The sequence below is a fragment of the Pleurodeles waltl genome, unplaced genomic scaffold, assembly GCF_031143425.1.
Source record: "Pleurodeles waltl isolate 20211129_DDA unplaced genomic scaffold, aPleWal1.hap1.20221129 scaffold_39, whole genome shotgun sequence".
In the NCBI taxonomy this organism is placed as follows: Eukaryota; Metazoa; Chordata; class Amphibia; order Caudata; family Salamandridae; genus Pleurodeles; species Pleurodeles waltl.
In genome coordinates, this window is record NW_027150097.1 from 2,502,100 (window position 1) to 2,526,748 (window position 24,649).

At 43.1% G+C, this 24,649-nt stretch overlaps 10 non-coding genes across 10 annotated transcripts; all 10 read left to right on the forward strand.

Moving 5' to 3' along the window:
- The first annotated feature begins 1,721 nt into the window (after nt 1–1,721).
- On the forward strand, nt 1,722–1,794 carry TRNAT-UGU (transfer RNA threonine (anticodon UGU)). Its single transcript has one exon. It is a non-coding gene; the product is annotated as a tRNA-Thr (tRNA).
- A 3,600-nt stretch (nt 1,795–5,394) lies between these two features.
- Nucleotides 5,395–5,467, forward strand: TRNAT-UGU (transfer RNA threonine (anticodon UGU)). Its single transcript has one exon. It is a non-coding gene; the product is annotated as a tRNA-Thr (tRNA).
- A 5,432-nt stretch (nt 5,468–10,899) lies between these two features.
- On the forward strand, nt 10,900–10,972 carry TRNAT-UGU (transfer RNA threonine (anticodon UGU)). Its single transcript has one exon. It is a non-coding gene; the product is annotated as a tRNA-Thr (tRNA).
- Nucleotides 10,973–12,734: 1,762 nt separating this feature from the next.
- Nucleotides 12,735–12,807, forward strand: TRNAT-UGU (transfer RNA threonine (anticodon UGU)). Its single transcript has one exon. It is a non-coding gene; the product is annotated as a tRNA-Thr (tRNA).
- A 1,762-nt stretch (nt 12,808–14,569) lies between these two features.
- Nucleotides 14,570–14,642, forward strand: TRNAT-UGU (transfer RNA threonine (anticodon UGU)). Its single transcript has one exon. It is a non-coding gene; the product is annotated as a tRNA-Thr (tRNA).
- Nucleotides 14,643–16,405: 1,763 nt separating this feature from the next.
- On the forward strand, nt 16,406–16,478 carry TRNAT-UGU (transfer RNA threonine (anticodon UGU)). The gene has a single exon. It is a non-coding gene; the product is annotated as a tRNA-Thr (tRNA).
- Nucleotides 16,479–18,239: 1,761 nt separating this feature from the next.
- On the forward strand, nt 18,240–18,312 carry TRNAT-UGU (transfer RNA threonine (anticodon UGU)). The gene has a single exon. It is a non-coding gene; the product is annotated as a tRNA-Thr (tRNA).
- A 1,761-nt stretch (nt 18,313–20,073) lies between these two features.
- On the forward strand, nt 20,074–20,146 carry TRNAT-UGU (transfer RNA threonine (anticodon UGU)). The gene has a single exon. It is a non-coding gene; the product is annotated as a tRNA-Thr (tRNA).
- A 1,762-nt stretch (nt 20,147–21,908) lies between these two features.
- On the forward strand, nt 21,909–21,981 carry TRNAR-UCU (transfer RNA arginine (anticodon UCU)). The gene has a single exon. It is a non-coding gene; the product is annotated as a tRNA-Arg (tRNA).
- Nucleotides 21,982–23,742: 1,761 nt separating this feature from the next.
- On the forward strand, nt 23,743–23,815 carry TRNAT-UGU (transfer RNA threonine (anticodon UGU)). The gene has a single exon. It is a non-coding gene; the product is annotated as a tRNA-Thr (tRNA).
- Nucleotides 23,816–24,649: the final 834 nt, after the last annotated feature.

The window sequence follows — 24,649 nt, forward strand, 5'->3', positions numbered from 1 at the left end:
GGGGAGTCTCACTACAAATATTCTTTTCAAGATAGAAAAACAAAGGCGACACAGGGCAAAGCACGCAAGAACGGGGGGCATTACACACAGTGTCAGTGGAATGACAAACACAAGACTCCTACAGGGTCATACAATTGACTTGTGTGAGTATGGGGGATGTTTAGAGTGTGACATCCCAAAATATCATTCTTGACTTGGTCGTTGGCTTTGGTGCCCCTTCAGCCACATCCTTTCCAATGCACATGTCATTTTTTAATATCATCCTGATTTCACTGTGAGATTTTAACTTGTTCTTTTTTTCGGGTCCGGAATTTAAGTGTACATTTAGGCCCATGTTTAAACGGATTTTTCATCGGGTTGCATCACTTTTTGGATGCAGCATTAACACAATTTGTTTTTTGGTATTTACAAAGCCATGCACATGTTAAGAAAAAGTAACAGCACACAGCACCTTGCTCTGCCATGCTTTACTTTGCGTCAGGTAGGTGTTCCACAGGTGGTACATGGTTTTCTTGTACACCACACATGGATTTTGATGTAAACCCATGTTTACAAAAACATACAGTCATGGTTTTGTGCCACAATGGTGCGCCTCCCCGAGGCTGGTGTAAGGAGAACAGATGTCTTTATTTCTCCATGTTACTGCCTCTTTGCATGTGGTGTGCTGCAATTTGCAGAACAGATACAAAGAGTAAACAAGCACTTGCAATACAACTGGTCTGGCATTTCTCCGAGATAGAGCTATTAGCAGTTGTAAACTGCCAAACAGACTTTTCTTGACTCATTAAATGTAAATAATGAGCGCAATCGCCCTGCTACAGTTCACTCATATTGAAACCTATCGGCAAAAGTGCAATTATCTATGTAACCGGCAAAAGTTCAATTAATTATGTAACAGGGTCGATGTCATGCAATGAGCTCGACTTCTGTCAAACGAGATCGTGCTGTGAAAAAAAGAGAACAAGTAGTCCACAAACCAGATGGAAAACAGCGAGCCTCCTATGTTTTCAGTACTTTGTCGCTGCGCTCAAGGAGGGCTAACCACCGGAAAAGGCATGACGTATGCATGCCTTCCACTAACGAAAGCAAGCAGATTTTAACAGGGAAGCCCACGAACCAATGAAAGACACCAACGTGAAATGGACGGGGCTCCTAGCCCTTTTCTAACTACTACAGCGTCTCGCAAGCAATACGCATGCGCAAGCGCATTCTAGCGCAGGCTTGACTCTAAAAAATCTCCTAGGATAGTTGGAGGAAGATATCCCTTTATGCACATCAGCTCTCCTGAACATAAGGCAGATACCCTTGCACTCAAGGCAGCCCGAAGTGCACCTTTGCATAGACAAAGAGCAGAACTGCACCATTTCTGTGAAGATATGTCTCAGTTCTGCTCTCTTCGAGTGACGCACAAAGGAACTTTGCTGGCTGTGCTGCACTGCGTCCCTTCTTTCTAAATATTCCAATTAGTGATCAGTTTACCAAAAAAGTAGCAAATCTGCACCCATAGATGTACTCCTTGAAAGGATACAAATCTACTTCCTTTTTAAAATACACAATCACTGGCAATAGTAGCCTTGGAAAGCTATGCCAGATTCAGGTTTGAAGCTATGCCCCTTTTCTTTCTCAGACTCACACAATCCTCTCTCCTGCTGATTCCATTGTAACTCAGGTATGCTCTGCTCCTTCATATAGTCCCCAGCACGGCATCTTGACAAGCTCCTGGCTCCATAGCTCAGGGGTTAGAGCACTGGTCTTGTAAACCAGCGGTCGTGAGTTCAAATCTCACTGGGGCCTCACAAACATTTTGGATTTAACAACACTTTTTAGTTCATTGGGGAGCCTCACTACAAATATTCTTTTCAAGATAGAAAAACAAAGGCGACACAGGGCAAAGCACGCAAGAAAGGGGGGCATTACACACAGTGTCAGTGGAATGACAAACACAAGACTCCTACAGGGTCATACAATTGACTTGTGTGAGTATGGGGGATGTTTAGAGTGTGACATCCCAAAATATCATTCTTGACTTGGTCGTTGGCTTTGGTGCCCCTTCAGCCACGTCCTTTCCAATGCACATGTCATTTTTTTAATATCATCCTGATTTCACTGTGAGATTTTAACTTGTTCTTTTTTTCGGGTCCGGAATTTAAGTGTACATTTAGGCCCATGTTTAAGCAGATTTTTCATCGGGTTGCATCACTTTTTCGATGCAGCATTAACACAATTAGTTTTTTGGTATTTACAAAGCCATGCACATGTTAAGAAAAAGTAACAGCACACAGCACCTTGCTCTGCCATGCTTTACTTTGCGTCAGGTAGGTGTTCCACAGGTGGTACATGGTTTTCTTGTACATCCACACATGGATTTTGATGTAAACCCATGTTTACAAAAACATACAGTCATGGTTTTGTGCCACAAGGGTGCGCCTCCCCGAGGCTGGTGTATGGAGAACAGATGTCTTTATTTCTCCATGTTACTGCCTCTTTGCATGTGGTGTGCTGCAATTTGCAGAACAGATACAAAGAGTAAACAAGCACTTGCAAGACAACTGGTCTGGCATTTCTCCGAGATAGAGCTATTAGCAGTTGTAAACTCCCAACCAGACTTTTCTTGACTCATTAAATGTAAATAATGAGCGCAATCGCGCTGCTACAGTTCACTCATATTGAAACCTATCGGCAAAAGTGCAATTATCTATGTAACCGGCAAAAGTTCAATTAATTATGTAACAGGGTCGATGTCATGCAATGAGCTCGACTTCTGTAAAACGAGATCGTGCTGTGAAAAAAAAAAGAGAAAAAGTAGTCAAAAAACCAGATGGAAAACAGCGAGCCTCCTATGTTTTCAGTACTTGGTCGCTGCACTCAAGGAGGGCTAACCACCGGAAAAGGTATGACGTATGCATGCCTTCCACTAACGAAAGCAAGCAGATTTTAACAGGGAAGCCCACGAACCAATGAAAGACACCAACGTGAAATGGACGGGGCTCCTAGCCCTTTTCTAAGTACAATAGAGTCTCGCAAGAAATACGCATGCGCAAGCGCATTCTAGCGCAGGCTTGACTCTAAAAAATCTCCTATGATAGTTGGAGGAAGATATCCCTTTATGCACATCAGCTCTCCTGAACATAAGGCAGATACCCTTGCACTCAAGGCAGCCCGAAGTGCACCTTTGCATAGACAAAGAGCAGAACTGCACCATTTCTGTGAAGATATGTCTCAGTTCTGCTCTCTTCGAGTGACGCACAAAGGAACTTTGCTCGCTGTGCTGCACTGCGTCCCTTCTTTCTAAATATTCCAATTAGTGATCAATTTACCAAAAAAGTAGCAACTCTGCACCCATAGATGTACTCCTTGAAAGGATACAAATTTACTACCTTTTTAAAATACACAATCACTGGCAATAGTAGCCTTGGAAAGCTATGCTAGATTCAGGTTTGAAGCTATGCCCCTTTTCTTTCTCAGACTCACACAATCCTCTCTTCTACTGATTCCATTGTAACTCAGGTACGCTCTGCTCCTTCATATAGTCCCCAGCACGGCATCCTGACAAGCTCCTGGCTCCAAAGCTCAGGGGTTAGAGCACTGGTTTTGTAAACCAGGGGTCGTGAGTTTAAATCTCACTGAGGCCTCACAAACATTTTGGATTTAACAACACTTTTTAGTTCATTGGGGAGCCTCACTACAAATATTCTTTTCAAGATAGAAAAACAAAGGCGACACAGGGCAAAGCACGCAAGAACGGGGGGCATTACACACAGTGTCAGCGGAATGACAAACACAAGACTCCTACAGGGTCATACAATTGACTTGTGTGAGTATGGGGGATGTTTAGAGTGTGACATCCCAAAATATCATTCTTGACTTGGTCGTTGGCTTTGGTGCCCCTTCAGCCACGTCCTTTTCAATGCACATGTCATTTTTTTAATATCATCCTGATTTCACTGTGAGATTTTAACTTGTTCTTTTTTTCGGGTCCGGAATTTAAGTGTACATTTAGGCCCATGTTTAAACAGATTTTTCATCGGGTTGCATCACTTTTTCGATGCAGCATTAACACAATTCGTTTTTTGGTATTTACAAAGCCATGCACATGTTAAGAAAAAGTAACAGCACACAGCACCTTGCTCTGCCATGCTTTACTTTGCGTCAGGTAGGTGTTCCACAGGTGGTACATGGTTTTCTTGTACATCCACACATGGATTTTGATGTAAACCCATGTTTACAAAAACATACAGTCATGGTTTTGTGCCACAATGGTGCGCCTCCCCGAGGCTGGTGTAAGGAGAACAGATGTCTTTATTTCTCCATGTTACTGCCTCTTTGCATGTGGTGTGCTGCAATTTGCAGAACAGATACAAAGAGTAAACAAGCACTTGCAATACAACTGGTCTGGCATTTCTCCGAGATAGAGCTATTAGCAGTTGTAAACTCCCAACCAGACTTTTCTTGACTCATTAAATGTAAATAATGAGCGCAATCGCCCTGCTACAGTTCACTCATATTGAAACCTATCGGCAAAAGTGCAATTATCTATGTAACCGGCAAAAGTTCAATTAATTATGTAACAGGGTCGATGTCATGCAATGAGCTCGACTTCTGTCAAACGAGATCGTGCTGTGAAAAAAAGAGAAAAAGTAGTCCACAAACCAGATGGAAAACAGCGAGCCTCCTATGTTTTCAGTACTTGGTCGCTGCGCTCAAGGAGGGCTAACCACCGGAAAAGGCATGACGTATGCATGCCTTCCACTAACGAAAGCAAGCAGATTTTAACAGGGAAGCCCACGAACCAATGAAAGACACCAACGTGAAATGGACGGGGCTCCTAGCCCTTTTCTAACTACTACAGCGTCTCGCAAGCAATACGCATGCGCAAGCGCATTCTAGCGCAGGCTTGACTCTAAAAAATCTCCTAGGATAGTTGGAGGAAGATATCCCTTTATGCACATCAGCTCTCCTGAACATAAGGCAGATACCCTTGCACTCAAGGCAGCCCGAAGTACACCTTTGCATAGACAAAGAGCAGAACTGCACCATTTCTGTGAAGATATGTCTCAGTTCTGCTCTCTTCGAGTGACGCACAAAGGAACTTTGCTGGCTGTGCTGCACTGCGTCCCTTCTTTCTAAATATTCCAATTAGTGATCAGTTTACCAAAAAAGTAGCAAATCTGCACCCATAGATGTACTCCTTGAAAGGATACAAATTTACTACCTTTTTAAAATACACAATCACTGGCAATAGTAGCCTTGGAAAGCTATGCCAGATTCAGGTTTGAAGCTATGCCCCTTTTCTTTCTCAGACTCACACAATCCTCTCTCCTGCTGATTCCATTGTAACTCAGGTATGCTCTGCTCCTTCATATGGTCCCCAGCACAGCGTCCTGACAAGCTCCTTGCTCCATAGCTCAGGGGTTAGAGCACTGGTCTTGTAAACCAGGGGTCGTGAGTTCAAATCTCACTCGGGCCTCACAAACATTTTGGATTTAACAACACTTTTTAGTTCATTGGGGAGCCTCACTACAAATATTCTTTTCAAGATAGAAAAACAAAGGCGACACAGGGCAAAGCACGCAAGAAAGGGGGGCATTACACACAGTGTCAGTGGAATGACAAACACAAGACTCCTACAGGGTCATACAATTGACTTGTGTGAGTATGGGGGATGTTTAGAGTGTGACATCCCAAAATATCATTCTTGACTTGGTCATTGGCTTTGGTGCCCCTTCAGCCACGTCCTTTCCAATGCACATGTCATTTTTTTAATATCATCCTGATTTCACTGTGAGATTTTAAGTTGTTCTTTTTTTCGGGTCCGGAATTTAAGTGTACATTTAGACCCATGTTTAAACAGATTTTTCATCGGGTTGCATCACTTTTTCGATGCAGCATTAACACAATTCGTTTTTTGGTATTTACAAAGCCATGCACATGTTAAGAAAAAGTAACAGCACACAGCACCTTGCTCTGCCATGCTTTACCTTGCGTCAGGTAGGTGTTCCACAGGTGGTACATGGTTTTCTTGTACATCCACACATGGATTTTGATGTAAACCCATGTTTACAAAAACATACAGTCATGATTTTGTGCCACAATGGTGCGCCTCCCCGAGGCTGGTGTAAGGAGAACAGATGTCTTTATTTCTCCATGTTACTGCCTCTTTGCATGTGGTGTGCTGCAATTTGCAGAACAGATACAAGGAGTAAACAAGCACTTGCAATACAACTGGTCTGGCATTTCTCCGAGATAGAGCTATTAGCAGTTGTAAACTCCCAACCAGACTTTTCTTGACTCATTAAATGTAAATAATGAGCGCGATCGTGCTGCTACAGTTCACTCATATTGAAACCTATCGGCAAAAGTGCAATTATCTATGTAACCGGCAAAAGTTCAATTAATTATGTAACAGGGTTGATGTCATGCAATGAGCTCGACTTCTGTCAAACGAGATTGTGCTGTGAAAAAAAAGAGAAAAAGTAGTCCACAAACCAGATGGAAAACAGCGAGCCTCCTTTGTTTTCAGTACTTGGTCGCTGCGCTCAAGGAGGGCTAACCACCGGAAAAAGCATGACGTATGCATGCCTTCCACTAACGAAAGCAAGCAGATTTTAACAGGGAAGCCCACGAACCAATGAAAGACACCAAAGTGAAATGGACGGGGCTCCTAGCCCTTTTCTAACTACAACAGCGTCTCGCAAGCAATACGCATGCGCAAGTGCATTCTAGCGCAGGCTGGACTCTAAAAAATCTCCTATGATAGTTGGAGGATGATATCCCTTTATGCACATCACCTCTCCTGAACATAAGGCAGATACCCTTGCACTCAAGGCAGCCCGAAGTGCACCTTTGCATAGACAAAGAGAAGAACTGCACCATTTCTGTGAAGATATGTCTCAGTTCTGCTCTCTTCGAGTGACGCACAAAGGAACTTTGCTCGCTGTGCTGCACTGCGTCCCTTCTTTCTAAATATTCCAATTAGTGATCAGTTTACCAAAAAAGTAGCAAATCTGCACCCATAGATGTACTCCTTGAAAGGATACAAATTTACTACCTTTTTAAAATACACAATCACTGGCAATAGTAGCCTTGGAAAGGTATGCCAGATTCAGGTTTGAAGCTATGCCCCTTTTCTTTCTCAGACTCACACAATCCTCTCTCCTGCTGATTCCATTGTAACTCAGGTATGCTCTGCTCCTTCATATAGTCCCCAGCACGGCAGCCTGACAAGCTCCTGGCTCCATAGCTCAGGGGATAGAGCACTGGTCTTGTAAACCAGGGGTTGTAAGTTCAAATCTCACTGCGGCCTCACAAACATTTTGGATTTAACAACACTTTTTAGTTCATTGGGGAGCCTCACTACAAATATTCTTTTCAAGATAGAAAAACAAAGGCGACACAGGGCAAAGCACGCAAGAAAAGGGGGCATTACACACAGTGTCAGTGGAATCACAAACACAAGACTCCTACAGGGTCATACAATTGACTTGTGTGAGTATGGGGATGTTTAGAGTGTGACATCCCAAAATATCATTCTTGACTTGGTCGTTGGCTTTGGTGCCCCTTCAGCCACGTCCTTTCCAATGCACATGTCATTTTTTTAATATCATCCTGATTTCACTGTGATATTTTAACTTGTTCTTTTTTTCGGGTCCGGAATGTAAGTGTATATTTAGGCCCATGTTTAAACCGATTTTGCATTGGGTTGCATCACTTTTTCAATGTAGCATTAACACAATTCGTTTTTTGGTATTTACAAAGCCATGCACATGTTAAGAAAAGGTAACAGCACACAGCACCTTGCTCTGCCATGCTTTACTTTGCGTCAGGTAGGTGTTCCACGGGTGGTACATGTTTTTCTCATACATCCACACATGGATTTTGATGTAAACCCATATTTACAAAAACATACAGTCATGGTTTTGTGCCACAATGTTGCGCCTACCCGAGGCTGGTGTAAGGCGAACAGATGTCTTTATTTCTCCATGTCACTGCCTCTTTGCATGTGGTGTGCTACAATTTGCAGCACAGATACAAAGAGTAAACAAGCACTTGCAATACAACATGTCTGGCATTTCTCTGAGATAGAGCTATTAGCAGTTGTAAACTCCCAACCAGACTTTTCTTGACTCATTAAATGTAAATAATGAGCGCAATCGCGCTGCTACAGTTCACTCATATTGAAACCTATCGGCAAAAGTGCAATTATCTATGTAACCGGCAAAAGTTCAATTAATTATGTAACAGGGTCGATGTCGTGCTATGAGCTCGACTTCTGTCAAACGAGATCGTGCTGTGAAAAAAAGAGAAAAAGTAGTCCACAAACCAGATGGAAAACAGCGAGCCTCCTATGTTTTCAGTACTTGGTCGCTGCGCTCAAGGAGGGCTAACTACCGGAAAAGGCATGACGTATGCATGCCTTCCACTAACGAAAGCAAGCAGATTTTAACAGGGAAGCCCACGAACCAATGAAAGACACCAACGTGAAATGGACGGGGCTCCTAGCCCTTTTCTAACTACAACAGCGTCTCGCAAGCAATACGCATGCGCAAGCGCATTCTAGCGCAGGCTTGACTCTAAAAAATCTCCTATGATAGTTGGAGGAAGATATCCCTTTATGCACATCAGCTCTCCTGAACATAAGGCAGATACCCTTGCACTCAAGGCAGCCCGAAGTGCACCTTTGCATAGACAAAGAGCAGAACTGCACCATTTCTGTGAAGATATGTCTCAGTTCTGTTCTCTTCGAGTGACGCACAAAGGATCTTTGCTCGCTGTGCTGCCCTGCGTCCCTTCTTTCTAAATATTCCAATTAGTGATCAGTTTACCAAAAAAGTAGCAAATCTGCACCCATAGATGTACTCCTTGAAAGGATACAAATTTACTACCTTTTTAAAATACACAATCACTGGCAATAGTAGCCTTGGAAAGCTATGCTAGATTCAGGTTTGAAGCTATGCCCCTTTTCTTTCCCAGACTCACACAATCCTCTCTTCTGCTGATTCCATTGTAACTCAGGTACGCTCTGCTCCTTCATATAGTCCCCAGCACGGCATCCTGACAAGCTCCTGGCTCCAAAGCACAGGGGTTAGAGCACTGGTCTTGTAAACCAGGGGTCGTGAGTTTAAATCTCACTGAGGCCTCACAAACATTTTGGATTTAACAACACTTTTTAGTTCATTGGGGAGCCTCTCTACAAATATTCTTTTCAAGATAGAAAAACAAAGGCGACACAGGGCAAAGCACGCAAGAACGGGGGGCATTACACACAGTGTCAGTGGAATGACAAACACAAGACTCCTACAGGGTCATACAATTGACTTGTGTGAGTATGGGGGATGTTTAGAGTGTGACATCCCAAAATATCATTCTTCACTTGGTCGTTGGCTTTGGTGCCCCTTCAGCCACGTCCTTTCCAATGCACATGTCATTTTTTTAATATCATCCTGATTTCACTGTGAGATTTTAACTTGTTCTTTTTTTCGGGTCCGGAATTTAAATGTACATTTAGGACCATGTTGAAACAGATTTTTCATCGGGTTGCATCACTTTTTCGATGCAGCATTAACACAATTCGTTTTTTGGTATTTACAAAGCCATGCACATGTTAAGAAAAAGTAACAGCACACAGCACATTGCTCTGCCATGCTTTACTTTGCGTCAGGTAGGTGTTCCACAGGTGGTACATGGTTTTCTTGTACATCCACACATGGATTTTGATGTAAACCCATGTTTACAAAAACATACAGTCATGGTTTTGTGCCACAATGGTGCGCCTCCCCGAGGCTGGTGTAAGGAGAACAGATGTCTTTATTTCTCCATGTTACTGCCTCTTTGCATGTGGTGTGCTGCAATTTGCAGAACAGATACAAAGAGTAAACAAGCACTTGCAATACAACTGGTCTGGCATTTCTCCGAGATAGAGCTATTAGCAGTTGTAAACTCCCAACCAGACTTTTCTTGACTCATTAAATGTCAATAATGAGCGCAATCGCCCTGCTACAGTTCACTCATATTGAAACCTATCGGCAAAAGTGCAATTATCTATGTAACCGGCAAAAGTTCAATTAATTATGTAACAGGGTCGATGTCATGCAATGAGCTCGACTTCTGTCAAACGAGATCGTGCTGTGAAAAAAAGAGAAAAAGTAGTCCACAAACCAGATGGAAAACAGCGAGCCTCCTATGTTTTCAGTACTTGGTCGCTGCGCTCAAGGAGGGCTAACCACCGGAAAAGGCATGACGTATGCATGCCTTCCACTAACGAAAGCAAGCAGATTTTAACAGGGAAGCCCACAAACCAATGAAAGACACCAACGTGAAATGGACGGGGCTCCTAGCCCTTTTCTAACTACTACAGCGTCTCGCAAGCAATACGCATGCGCAAGCGCATTCTAGCGCAGGCTTGACTCTAAAAAATCTCCTAGGATAGTTGGAGGAAGATATCCCTTTATGCACATCAGCTCTCCTGAACATAAGGCAGATACCCTTGCACTCAAGGCAGCCCGAAGTGCACCTTTGCATAGATAAAGAGCAGAACTGCACCATTTCTGTGAAGATATGTCTCAGTTCTGCTCTCTTCGAGTGACGCACAAAGGAACTTTGCTCGCTGTGCTGCACTGCGTCCCTTCTTTCTAAATATTCCAATTAGTGATCAGTTTACCAAAAAAGTAGCAAATCTGCACCCATAGATGTACTCCTTGAAAGGATACAAATTTACTACCTTTTTAAAATACACAATCACTGGCAATAGTAGCCTTGGAAAGGTATGCCAGATTCAGGTTTGAAGCTATGCCCCTTTTCTTTCTCAAACTCACACAATCCTCTCTCCTGCTGATTCCATTGTAACTCAGGTATGCTCTGCTCCTTCATATAGTCCCCAGCACGGCATCCTGACAAGCTCCTGGCTCCATAGCTCAGGGGTTAGAGCACTGGTCTTGTAAACCAGGGGTTGTGAGTTCAAATCTCACTGCGGCCTCACAAACATTTTGGATTTAACAACACTTTTTAGTTCATTGGGGAGCCTCACTACAAATATTCTTTTCAAGATAGAAAAACAAAGGCGACACAGGGCAAAGCACGCAAGAAAAGGGGGCATTACACACAGTGTCAGTGGAATGACAAACACAAGACTCCTACAGGGTCATACAATTGACTTGTGTGAGTATGGGGATGTTTAGAGTGTGACATCCCAAAATATCATTCTTGACTTGGTCGTTGGCTTTGGTGCCCCTTCAGCCACGTCCTTTCCAATGCACATGTCATTTTTTTAATATCATCCTGATTTCACTGTGATATTTTAACTTGTTCTTTTTTTCGGGTCCGGAATGTAAGTGTATATTTAGGCCCATGTTTAAACCGATTTTGCATTGGGTTGCATCACTTTTTCAATGTAGCATTAACACAATTCGTTTTTTGGTATTTACAAAGCCATGCACATGTTAAGAAAAGGTAACAGCACACAGCACCTTGCTCTGCCATGCTTTACTTTGCGTCAGGTAGGTGTTCCACGGGTGGTACATGTTTTTCTCATACATCCACACATGGATTTTGATGTAAACCCATATTTACAAAAACATACAGTCATGGTTTTGTGCCACAATGTTGCGCCTACCCGAGGCTGGTGTAAGGCGAACAGATGTCTTTATTTCTCCATGTCACTGCCTCTTTGCATGTGGTGTGCTACAATTTGCAGCACAGATACAAAGAGTAAACAAGCACTTGCAATACAACATGTCTGGCATTTCTCTGAGATAGAGCTATTAGCAGTTGTAAACTCCCAACCAGACTTTTCTTGACTCATTAAATGTAAATAATGAGCGCGATCGTGCTGCTACAGTTCACTCATATTGAAACCTATCGGCAAAAGTGCAATTATCTATGTAACCTGCAAAAGTTCAATTAATTATGTAACAGGGTTGATGTCATGCAATGAGCTCGACTTCTGTCAAACGAGATTGTGCTGTGAAAAAAAAGAGAAAAAGTAGTCCACAAACCAGATGGAAAACAGCGAGCCTCCTTTGTTTTCAGTACTTGGTCGCTGCGCTCAAGGAGGGCTAACCACCGGAAAAAGCATGACGTATGCATGCCTTCCACTAACGAAAGCAAGCAGATTTTAACAGGGAAGCCCACGAACCAATGAAAGACACCAACGTGAAATGGATGGGGCTCCTACCCCTTTTCTAACTACAACAGCGTCTCGCAAGAAATACGCATGCGCAAGCGCATTCTAGCGCAGGCTTGACTCTAAAAAATCTCCTATGATAGTTGGAGGAAGATATCACTTTATGCACATCAGCTCTCCTGAACATAAGGCAGATACCCTTGCACTCAAGGCAGCCCGAAGTGCACCTTTGCATAGACAAAGAGCAGAACTGCACCATTTCTGTGAAGATATGTCTCAGTTCTGCTCTCTTCGAGTGACGCACAAAGGAACTTTGCTGGCTGTGCTGCACTGCGTCCCTTCTTTCTAAATATTCCAATTAGTGATCAGTTTACCAAAAAAGTAGCAAATCTGCACCCATAGATGTACTCCTTGAAAGGATACAAATTTACTACCTTTTTAAAATACACAATCACTGGCAATAGTAGCCTTGGAAAGGTATGCCAGATTCAGGTTTGAAGCTATGCCCCTTTTCTTTCTCAGACTCACACAATCCTCTCTCCTGCTGATTCCATTGTAACTCAGGTATGCTCTGCTCCTTCATATAGTACCCAGCACGGCATCCTGACAAGCTCCTGGCTCCATAGCTCAGGGGTTAGAGCACTGGTCTTGTAAACCAGGGGTTGTGAGTTCAAATCTCACTGCGGCCTCCCAAACATTTTGGATTTAACAACACTTTTTAGTTCATTGGGGAGCCTCACTACAAATATTCTTTTCAAGATAGAAAAACAAAGGCGACACAGGGCAAAGCACGCAAGAAAAGGGGGCATTACACACAGTGTCAGTGGAATCACAAACACAAGACTCCTACAGGGTCATACAATTGACTTTTGTGAGTATGGGGATGTTTAGAGTGTGACATCCCAAAATATCATTCTTGACTTGGTCGTTGGCTTTGGTGCCCCTTCAGCCACGTCCTTTCCAATGCACATGTCATTTTTTTAATATCATCCTGATTTCACTGTGATATTTTAACTTGTTCTTTTTTTCGGGTCCGGAATGTAAGTGTATATTTAGGCCCATGTTTAAACCGATTTTGCATTGGGTTGCATCACTTTTTCAATGTAGCATTAACACAATTCGTTTTTTGGTATTTACAAAGCCATGCACATGTTAAGAAAAGGTAACAGCACACAGCACCTTGCTCTGCCATGCTTTACTTTGCGTCAGGTAGGTGTTCCACGGGTGGTACATGTTTTTCTCATACATCCACACATGGATTTTGATGTAAACCCATATTTACAAAAACATACAGTCATGGTTTTGTGCCACAATGTTGCGCCTACCCGAGGCTGGTGTAAGGCGAACAGATGTCTTTATTTCTCCATGTCACTGCCTCTTTGCATGTGGTGTGCTACAATTTGCAGCACAGATACAAAGAGTAAACAAGCACTTGCAATACAACATGTCTGGCATTTCTCTGAGATAGAGCTATTAGCAGTTGTAAACTCCCAACCAGACTTTTCTTGACTCATTAAATGTAAATAATGAGCGCGATCGTGCTGCTACAGTTCACTCATATTGAAACCTATCGGCAAAAGTGCAATTATCTATGTAACCTGCAAAAGTTCAATTAATTATGTAACAGGGTCGATGTCATGCAATGAGCTCGACTTCTGTCAAACGAGATTGTGCTGTGAAAAAAAAGAGAAAAAGTAGTCCACAAACCAGATGGAAAACAGCGAGCCTCCTATGTTTTCAGTACTTGGTCGCTGCGCTCAAGGAGGGCTAACCACCGGAAAAGGCATGACGTATGCATGCCTTCCACTAACGAAAGCAAGCAGATTTTAACAGGGAAGCCCACGAACCAATGAAAGACACCAACGTGAAATGGACGGGGCTCCTAGCCCTTTTCTAACTACAACAGCGTCTCGCAAGCAATACGCATGCGCAAGCGCATTCTAGCGCAGGCTTGACTCTAAAAAATCTCCTATGATAGTTGGAGGAAGATATCCCTTTATGCACATCAGCTCTCCTGAACATAAGGCAGATACCCTTGCACTCAAGGCAGCCCGAAGTGCACCTTTGCATAGACAAAGAGCAGAACTGCACCATTTCTGTGAAGATATGTCTCAGTTCTGCTCTCTTCGAGTGACGCACAAAGGATCTTTGCTCGCTGTGCTGCCCTGCGTCCCTTCTTTCTAAATATTCCAATTAGTGATCAGTTTACCAAAAAAGTAGCAAATCTGCACCCATAGATGTACTCCTTGAAAGGATACAAATTTACTACCTTTTTAAAATACACAATCACTGGCAATAGTAGCCTTGGAAAGCTATGCCAGATTGAGGTTTGAAGCTATGCCCCTTTTCTTTCTCAGACTCACACAATCCTCTCTCCTGCTGATTCCATTGTAACTCAGGTATGCTCTGCTCCTTCATATAGTCCCCAGCACGGAATCCTGACAAGCTCCTGGCTCCATAGCTCAGGGGTTAGAGCACTGGTCTTGTAAACCAGGGGTTGTGAGTTCAAATCTCGCTGGGGCCTCACAAACATTTTGGATTTAACAACACTTTTTAGTTCATTGGGGAGCCTCACTACAAATATTCTTTTCAAGATAGAAAAACAAAGGCGACACAGGGCAAAGCAAGCAAAAACGGGGGGCATTACACACAGTGTCAGTGGAATGACAAACACAAGACTCCTACAGGGTCATACAATTGACTTGAGTGAGTATGGGAGATGTTTAGAGTGTGACATCCCAAAATATCATTCTTGACTTGGTCGTTGGCTTTGGTGCCCCTTCAGCCACGTCCTTTCCAATGCACATGTCATTTTTTTAATATCATCCTGATTTCACTGTGAGATTTTAACTTGTTCTTTTTTTCGGGTCCGGAATTTAAATGTACATTTAGGCCCATGTTTAAACAGATTTTTCTTCGGGTTGCATCACTTTTTCGATGCAGCATTAACACAATTCGTTTTTTGGTATTTACAAAGCCATGCACATGTTAAGAAAAAGTAACAGCACACAGCACATTGCTCTGCCATGCTTTACTTTGCGTCAGGTAGGTGTTCCACAGGTGGTACATGGTTTTCTTGTACATCCACACATGGATTTTGATGTTAACCCATGTTTACAAAAACATACAGTCATGGTTTTGTGGCACAATGGTGCGCCTCCCCGAGGCTGGTGTAAGGAGAACAGATGTCTTTATTTCTCCATGTTACTGCCTCTTTGCATGTGGTGTGGTGCAATTTGCAGAACAGATACAAAGAGTAAACAAGCACTTGCAATACAACTGGTCTGGCATTTCTCCGAGATAGAGCTATTAGCAGTTGTAAACTCCCAACCAGACTTTTCTTGACTCATTAAATGTAAATAATGAGCGCAATCGCGCTGCTACAGTTCACTCAGATTGAAACCTATCGGCAAAAGTGCAATTATCTATGTAACCGGCAAAAGTTCAATTAATTATGTAACAGGGTCGATGTCATGCAATGAGCTCGACTTCTGTCAAACGAGATCGTGCTGTGAAAAAAAGAGAAAAAATAGTCCACAAACCAGATGGAAAACAGCGAGCCTCCTATGTTTTCAGTACTTGGTCGCTGCGCTCAAGGAGGGCTAGCCACCGGAAAAGTCATGACGTATGCATGCCTTCCACTAACGAAAGCAAGCAGATTTTAACAGGGAAGCCCACGAACCAATGAAAGACACCAACGTGAAATGGACGGGGCTCCTAGCCCTTTTCTAACTACTACAGCGTCTTGCAAGCAATACGCATGCGCAAGCGCATTCTAGCGCAGGATTGACTCTAAAAAATCTCCTTGAATAGTTGGAGGAAGATATCCCTTTATGCACATCAGCTCTCCTGAACATAAGGCAGATACCCTTGCACTCAAGGCAGCCCGAAGTGCACCTTTGCATAGACAAAGAGCAGAACTGCACCATTTCTGTGAAGATATGTCTCAGTTCTGCTCTCTTCGAGTGACGCACAAAGGAACTTTGCTGGCTGTGCTGCACTGCGTCCCTTCTTTCTAAATATTCCAATTAGTGATCAGTTTACCAAAAAAGTAGCAAATCTGCACCCATAGATGTACTCCTTGAAAGGATACAAATTTACTACCTTTTTAAAATACACAATCACTGGCAATAGTAGCCTTGGAAAGCTATGCCAGATTCAGGTTTGAAGCTATGCCCCTTTTCTTTCTCAGACTCACACAATCCTCTCTCCTGCTGATTCCATTGTAACTCAGGTATGCTCTGCTCCTTCATATAGTCCCCAGCACGGCCTCCTGACTAGTATCCTGGCTCCATAGCTCAGGGGTTAGAACCCTGGTCTTGTAAACCAGGGGTCGTGAGTTCAAATCTCACTGGGTCCTCATAAACATTTTGGATTTAACAACACTTTTTAGTTCATTGGGGAGCCTCACTACAAATATTCTTTTCAAGATAGAAAAACAAAGGCGACACAGGGCAAAGCACGCAAGAAAGGGGGGCATTACACACAGTGTCAGTGGAATGACAAACACAAGACTCCTACAGGGTCATACAATTGACTTGTGTGAGTATGGGGGATGTTTAGAGTGTGACATCCCAAAATATCATTCTTGACTTGGTCGTTGGCTTTGGTGCCCCTTCAGCCACGTCCTTTCCAATGCACATGTCATTTTTTAAATATCATCCTGATTTCACTGTGAGATTTTAACTTGTTCTTTTTTTCGGGTCCGGAATTTAAGTCTACATTTAGGCCCATGTTTAAACAGATTTTTCATCGGGTTGCATCACTTTTCGATGCAGCATTAACACAAATAGTTTTTTGGTATTTACAAAGCCATGCAAATGTTAAGAAAAAGTAACAGCACACAGCACCTTGCTCTGCCATGCTTTACTTTGCGTCAGGTATGTGTTCCACAGGTGGTAAATGGTTTTCTTTCACATCCACACATGGATTTTGATGTAAACCCAGGTTTACAAAAACATACAGTCATGGTTTTGTGCCACAATGGTGCGCCTCCCCGAGGCTGGTGTAAGGAGAACAGATGTCTTTATTTCTCCATGTTACCGCCTCTTTGCATGTGGTGTGCTGCAATTTGCAGAACAGATACAAGGAGTAAACAAGCACTTGCAATACAACTGGTCTGGCATTTCTCCGAGATAGAGCTATTAGCAGTTGTAAACTCCCAACCAGACTTTTCTTGACTCATTAAATGTAAATAATGAGCGCAATCGCGCTGCTACAGTTCACTCATATTGAAACCTATCGGCAAAAGTGCAATTATCTATGTAACCGGCAAAAGTTCAATTAATTATGTAACAGGGTCGATGTCATGCTATGAGCTCGACTTCTGTCAAACGAGATCGTGCTGTGAAAAAAAGAGAAAAAGTAGTCCACAAACCAGATGGAAAACAGCGAGCCTCCTATGTTTTCAGTACTTGGTCGCTGCGCTCAAGGAGGGCTAACCACCGGAAAAGGCATGACGTATGCATGCCTTCCACTAACGAAAGCAAGCAGATTTTAACAGGGAAGCCCACGAACCAATGAAAGACACCAACGTGAAATGGACGGGGCTCCTAGCCCTTTTCTAACTACAACAGCGTCTCGCAAGCAATACGCATGCGCAAGCGCATTCTAGCGCAGGCTTGACTCTAAAAAATCTCCTATGATAGTTGGAGGAAGATATCCCTTTATGCACATCAGCTCTCCTGAACATAAGGCAGATACCCTTGCACTCAAGGCAGCCCGAAGTGCACCTTTGCATAGACAAAGAGCAGAACTGCACCATTTCTGTGAAGATATGTCTCAGTTCTGCTCTCTTCGAGTGACGCACAAAGGATCTTTGCTCACTGTGCTGCCCTGCGTCCCTTCTTTCTAAATATTCCAATTAGTGATCAGTTTACCAAAAAAGTAGCAAATCTGCACCCATAGATGTACTCCTTGAAAGGATACAAATTTACTACATTTTTAAAATACACAATCACTGGCAATAGTAGCCTTGGAAAGCTATGCCAGATTCAGGTTTGAAGCTATGCCCCTTTTCTTTCTCAGACTCACACAATCCTCTCTCCTGCTGATTCCATTGTAACTCAGGTATGCTCTGCTCCTTCATATAGTCCCCAGCACGGCATCGTGACAAGCTCCTGGCTCCATAGCTCAGGGGTTAGAGCACTGGTCTTGTAAACCAGGGGTCGTGAGTTCAAATCTCACTGGGGTCTCACAAACATTTTGGATTTAACAACACTTTTTAGTTCATTGGGGAGCCTCACTACAAATATTCTTTTCAAGATAGAAAAACAAAGGCGACACAGGGCAAAGCACGCAAGAAAGGGGGGCATTACACACAGTGTCAGTGGAATGACAAACACAAGACTCCTACAGGGTCATACAATTGACTTGTGTGAGTATGGGGGATGTTTAGAGTGTGACATCCCAAAATATCATTCTTGACTTGGTCGTTGGCTTTGGTGCCCCTTCAGCCACGTCCTTTCCAATGCACATGTCATTTTTTAATATCATCCTGATTTCACTGTGAGATTTTAACTTGTTCTATTTTTCGGGTCCGGAATTTAAGTGTACATTTAGGCCCATGTTTAAACGGATTTTTCATCAGGTTGCATCACTTTTTCGATGCAGCATTAACACAATTCGTTTTTTGGTATTTACAAAGCCATGCACATGTTAAGAAAAAGTAACAGCACACAGCACCTTGCTCTGTCATGCTTTACTTTGCGTCAGGTAGGTGTTCCACAGGTGGTACATGGTTTTCTTGTACACCCACACATAGATTTTGATGTAAACCCATGTTTACAAAAACATACAGTCATGGTTTTGTGCCACAATGGTGCGCCTCCCCGAGGCTGGTGTAAGGAGAACAGATGTCTTTATTTCTCCATGTTACTGCCTGTTTGCATGTGGTGTGCTGCAATTTGCAGAACAGATACAAAGAGTAAACAAGCACTTGCAATACAACTGGTCTGGCATTTCTCCGAGATAGAGCTATTAGCAGTTGTAAACTCCCAACCAGACTTTGCTTGACTCATTAAATGTAAATATTGAGCGCAATCGCCCTGCTACAGTTCACTCATATTGAAACCTATCGGCAAAAGTGCAAATATCTATGTAACCGGCAAAAGTTCAATTAATTATGTAACAGGGTCGATGTCATGCAATGAGCTCAACTTCTGTCAAACGAGATCGTGCTGTGAAAAAAAGAGAAAAAGTAGTCCACAAACCAGATGGAAAACAGCGAGCCTCCTAAGTTTTCAGTACTTGGTCGCTGCGCTCAAGGAGGGCTAACCACCGGAAAAGGCATGACGTATGCATGCCTTCCACTAACGAAAGCAAGCAGATTTTAACAGGGAAGCCCACGAACCAATGAAAGACACCAACGTGAAATGGACGGGGCTCCTAGCCCTTTTCTAACTACAACAGCGTCTCGGAAGCAATACGCATGCGCAAGCGCATTCTAGCGCAGGCTTGACTCTAAAAAATCTCCTATGATAGTTGGAGGAAGATATCCCTTTATGCACATCAGCTCTCCTGAACATAATGCAGATACCCTTGCACTCAAGGCAGCCCGAAGTGCACCTTTGCATAGACAAAGAGCAGAACTGCACCATTTCTGTGAAGATATGTCTCAGTTCTGCTCTCTTCGAGTGACGCACAAAGGAACTTTGCTGGCTGTGCTGCACTGCGTCCCTTCTTTCTAAATATTCCAATTAGTGATCAGTTTACCAAAAAAGTAGCAAATCTGCACCCATAGATGTACTTCTTGAAAGGATACAAATTTACTACCTTTTTAAAATACACAATCACTGGCAATAGTAGCCTTGGAAAGCTATGCCAGATTCAGGTTTGAAGCTATGCCCCTTTTCTTTCTCAGACTCACACAATCCTCTCTCCTGCTGATTCCATTGTAACTCAGGTATGCTCTGCTCCTTCATATAGTCCCCAGCACGGCATCCTGACAAGGTCCTGGCTCCATAGCTCAGGGGTTAGAGCACTGGACTTGTAAACCAGCGGTTGTGAGTTCAAATCTCACTGGGGCCTCACAAACATTTTGGATTTAACAACACTTTTAAGTTCATTGGGGAGCCTCACTACAAATATTCTTTTCAAGATAGAAAAACAAAGGCGACACAGGGCAAAGCACACAAGAACGGGGGGCATTACACACAGTGTCAGTGGAATGACAAACACAAGACTCCTACAGGGTCATACAATTGACTTGTGTGAGTATGGGGGATGTTTAGAGTGTGACATCCAAAAATATCATTCTTGACTTGGTCGTTGGCTTTGGTGCCCCTTCAGCCACGTCCTTTCCAATGCACATGTCATTTTTTTAATATCATCCTGATTTCACTGTGAGATTTTAACTTGTTCTTTTTTTCGGGACCGGAATTTAAGTGTACATTTAGGCCCATGTTTAAACAGATTTTTCATCGGGTTGCATCACTTTTCGATGCAGCATTAACACAATTAGTTTTTTGGTATTTACAAAGCCATGCACATGTTAAGAAAAAGTAACAGCACACCTCACCTTGCTCTGACATGCTTTACTTTGCGTCAGGTGGGTGTTCCACAGGTGGTACATGGTTTTCTTGTACACCCACACATGGATTTTGATGTAAACCCATGTTTACAAAAACATACAGTCATGGTTTTGTGCCACAATGGTGCGCCTCCCCGAGGCTGGTGTAAGGAGAACAGATGTCTTTATTTCTCCATGTTACTGCCTCTTTGCATGTGGTGTGCTGCAATTTGCAGAACAGATACAAGGAGTAAACAAGCACTTGCAATACAACTGGTCTGGCATTTCTCCGAGATAGAGCTATTAGCAGTTGTAAACTCCCAACCAGACTTTTCTTGACTCATTAAATGTAAATAATGAGCGCAATCGCGCTGCTACAGTTCACTCATATTGAAACCAATCGGCAAAAGTGCAATTATCTATGTAACCGGCAAAAGTTCAATTAATTATGTAACAGGGTCGATGTCATGCAATGAGCTCGACTTCTGTCAAATGAGATTGTGCTGTGAAAAAAAAGAGAAAAAGTAGTCCACAAACCAGATGGAAAACAGCGAGCCTCCTATGTTTTCAGTACTTGGTCGCTGCGCTCAAGGAGGGCTAACCACCGGAAAAGGCATGACGTATGCATGCCTTCCACTAATGAAAGCAAGCTGATTTTAACAGGGAAGCCCACGAACCAATGAAAGACACCAACGTGAAATGGACGGGGCTCCTAGCCCTTTTCTAACTACAACAGCGTCACGCAAGCAATACGCATGCGCAAGCGCATTCTAGCGCAGGCTTGACTCTAAAAAATCTCCTATGATAGTTGGAGGAAGATATCCCTTTATGCACATCAGCTCTCCTGAACATAAGGCAGATACCCTTGCACTCAAGGCAGCCCGAAGTGCACCTTTGCATAGACAAAGAGCAGAACTGCACCATTTCTGTGAAGATATGTCTCAGTTCTGCTCTCTTCGAGTGACGCACAAAGGAACTTTGCTGGCTGTGCTGCACTGCGTCCCTTCTTTCTAAATATTCAAATTAGTGATCAGTTTACCAAAAAAGTAGCAAATCTGCACCCATAGATGTACTCCTTGAAAGGATACAAATCTACTACCTTTTTAAAATACACAATCACTGGCAATAGTAGCCTTGGAAAGCTATGCCAGATTCAGGTTTGAAGCTATGCCCCTTTTCTTTCTCAGACTCACACAATCCTCTCTCCTGCTGATTCCATTGTAACTCAGGTATGCTCTGCTCCTTCATATAGTCCCCAGCACGGCATCCTGACAAGCTCCTGGCTCCATAGCTCAGGGGTTAGAGCACTGGTCTTCTAAATCAGGGGTCGTGAGTTAAAATCTCACTCGGGCCTCACAAACATTTTGGATTTAACAACACTTTTTAGTTCATTGGGGAGCCTCACTACAAATATTCTTTTCAAGATAGAAAAACAAAGGCGACACAGGGCAAAGCACGCAAGAACGGGGGGCATTACACACAGTGTCAGTGGAATGACAAACACAAGACTCCTACAGGGTCATACAATTGACTTGTGTGAGTATGGGGGATGTTTAGAGTGTGACATCCCAAAATATCATTCTTGACTTGGTCGTTGGCTTTGGTGCCCCTTCAGCCACATCCTTTCCAATGCACATGTCATTTTTTAATATCATTCTGATTTCACTGTGAGATTTTAACTTGTTCTTTTTTTCGGGTCCGGAATTTAAGTGTACATTTAGGCCCATGTTTAAACGGATTTTTCATCGGGTTGCATCACTTTTTCGATGCAGCATTAACACAATTTGTTTTTTGGTATTTACAAAGCCATGCACATGTTAAGAAAAAGTAACAGCACACAGCACCTTGCTCTGCCATGCTTTACTTTGCGTCAGGTAGGTGTTCCACAGGTGGTACATGGTTTTCTTGTACACCCACACATGGATTTTGATGTAAACCCATGTTTACAAAAACATACAGTCATGGTTTTGTGCCACAATGGTGCGCCTCCCCGAGGCTGGTGTAAGGAGAACAGATGTCTTTATTTCTCCATGTTACTGCCTCTTTGCATGTGGTGTGCTGCAATTTGCAGAACAGATACAAAGAGTAAACAAGCACTTGCAATACAACTGGTCTGGCATTTCTCCGAGATAGAGCTATTAGCAGTTGTAAACTGCCAAACAGACTTTTCTTGACTCATTAAATGTAAATAATGAGCGCAATCGCCCTGCTACAGTTCACTCATATTGAAACCTATCGGCAAAAGTGCAATTATCTATGTAACCGGCAAAAGTTCAATTAATTATGTAACAGGGTCGATGTCATGCAATGAGCTCGACTTCTGTCAAACGAGATCGTGCTGTGAAAAAAAGAGAACAAGTAGTCCACAAACCCGATGGAAAACAGCGAGCCTCCTATGTTTTCAGTACTTTGTCGCTGCGCTCAAGGAGGGCTAACCACCGGAAAAGGCATGACGTATGCATGCCTTCCACTAACGAAAGCAAGCAGATTTTAACAGGGAAGCCCACGAACCAAAGAAAGACACCAACGTGAAATGGACGGGGCTCCTAGCCCTTTTCTAACTACTACAGCGTCTCGCAAGCAATAAGCATGCGCAAGCGCATTCTAGCGCAGGCTTGACTCTAAAAAATCTCCTAGGATAGTTGGAGGAAGATATCCCTTTATGCACATCAGCTCTCCTGAACATAAGGCAGATACCCTTGCACTCAAGGCAGCCCGAAGTGCACCTTTGCATGGACAAAGAGCAGAACTGCACCATTTCTGTGAAGATATGTCTCAGTTCTGCTCTCTTCGAGTGACGCACAAAGGAACTTTGCTGGCTGTGCTGCACTGCGTCCCTTCTTTCTAAATATTCAAATTAGTGATCAGTTTACCAAAAAAGTAGCAAATCTGCACCCATAGATGTACTCCTTGAAAGGATACAAATCTACTACCTTTTTAAAATACACAATCACTGGCAATAGTAGCCTTGGAAAGCTATGCCAGATTCAGGTTTGAAGCTATGCCCCTTTTCTTTCTCAGACTCACACAATCCTCTCTCCTGCTGATTCCATTGTAACTCAGGTATGCTCTGCTCCTTCATATAGTCCCCAGCACAGCATCTTGAAAAGCTCCTGGCTTCATAGCTCAGGGGTTAGAGCACTGGTCTTGTAAACCAGGGGTCGTGAGTTCAAATGTCACTGGGGCCTCACAAACATTTTGGATTTAACAACACTTTTTAGTTCATTGGGGAGCCTCACTACAAATATTCTTTTCTAGATAGAAAAACAAAGGCGACACAGGGCAAAGCACGCAAGAAAGGGGGGCATTACACACAGTGTCAGTGGAATGACAAACACAAGACTCCTACAGGGTCATACAATTGACTTGTGTGAGTATGGGGGATGTTTAGAGTGTGACATCCCAAAATATCATTCTTGACTTGGTCGTTGGCTTTGGTGCCCCTTCAGCCACGTCCTTTCCAATGCACATGTCATTTTTTTAATATCATCCTGATTTCACTGTGAGATTTTAACTTGTTCTTTTTTTCGGGTCCGGAATTTAAGTGTACATTTAGGCCCATGCTTAAGCAGATTTTTCATCGGGTTGCATCACTTTTTCGATGCAGCATTAACACAATTAGTTTTTTGGTATTTACAAAGCCATGCACATGTTAAGAAAAAGTAACAGCACACAGCACCTTGCTCTGCCATGCTTTACTTTGCGTCAGGTAGGTGTTCCACAGGTGGTACATGGTTTTCTTGTACATCCACACATGGATTTTGATGTAAACCCATGTTTACAAAAACATACAGTCATGGTTTTGTGCCACAATGGTGCGCCTCCCCGAGGCTGGTGTAAGGAGAACAGATGTCTTTATTTCTCCATGTTACTGCCTCTTTGCATGTGGTGTGCTGCAATTTGCAGAACAGATACAAAGAGTAAACAAGCACTTGCAAGACAACTGGTCTGGCATTTCTCCGAGATAGAGCTATTAGCAGTTGTAAACTCCCAACCAGACTTTTCTTGACTCATTAAATGTA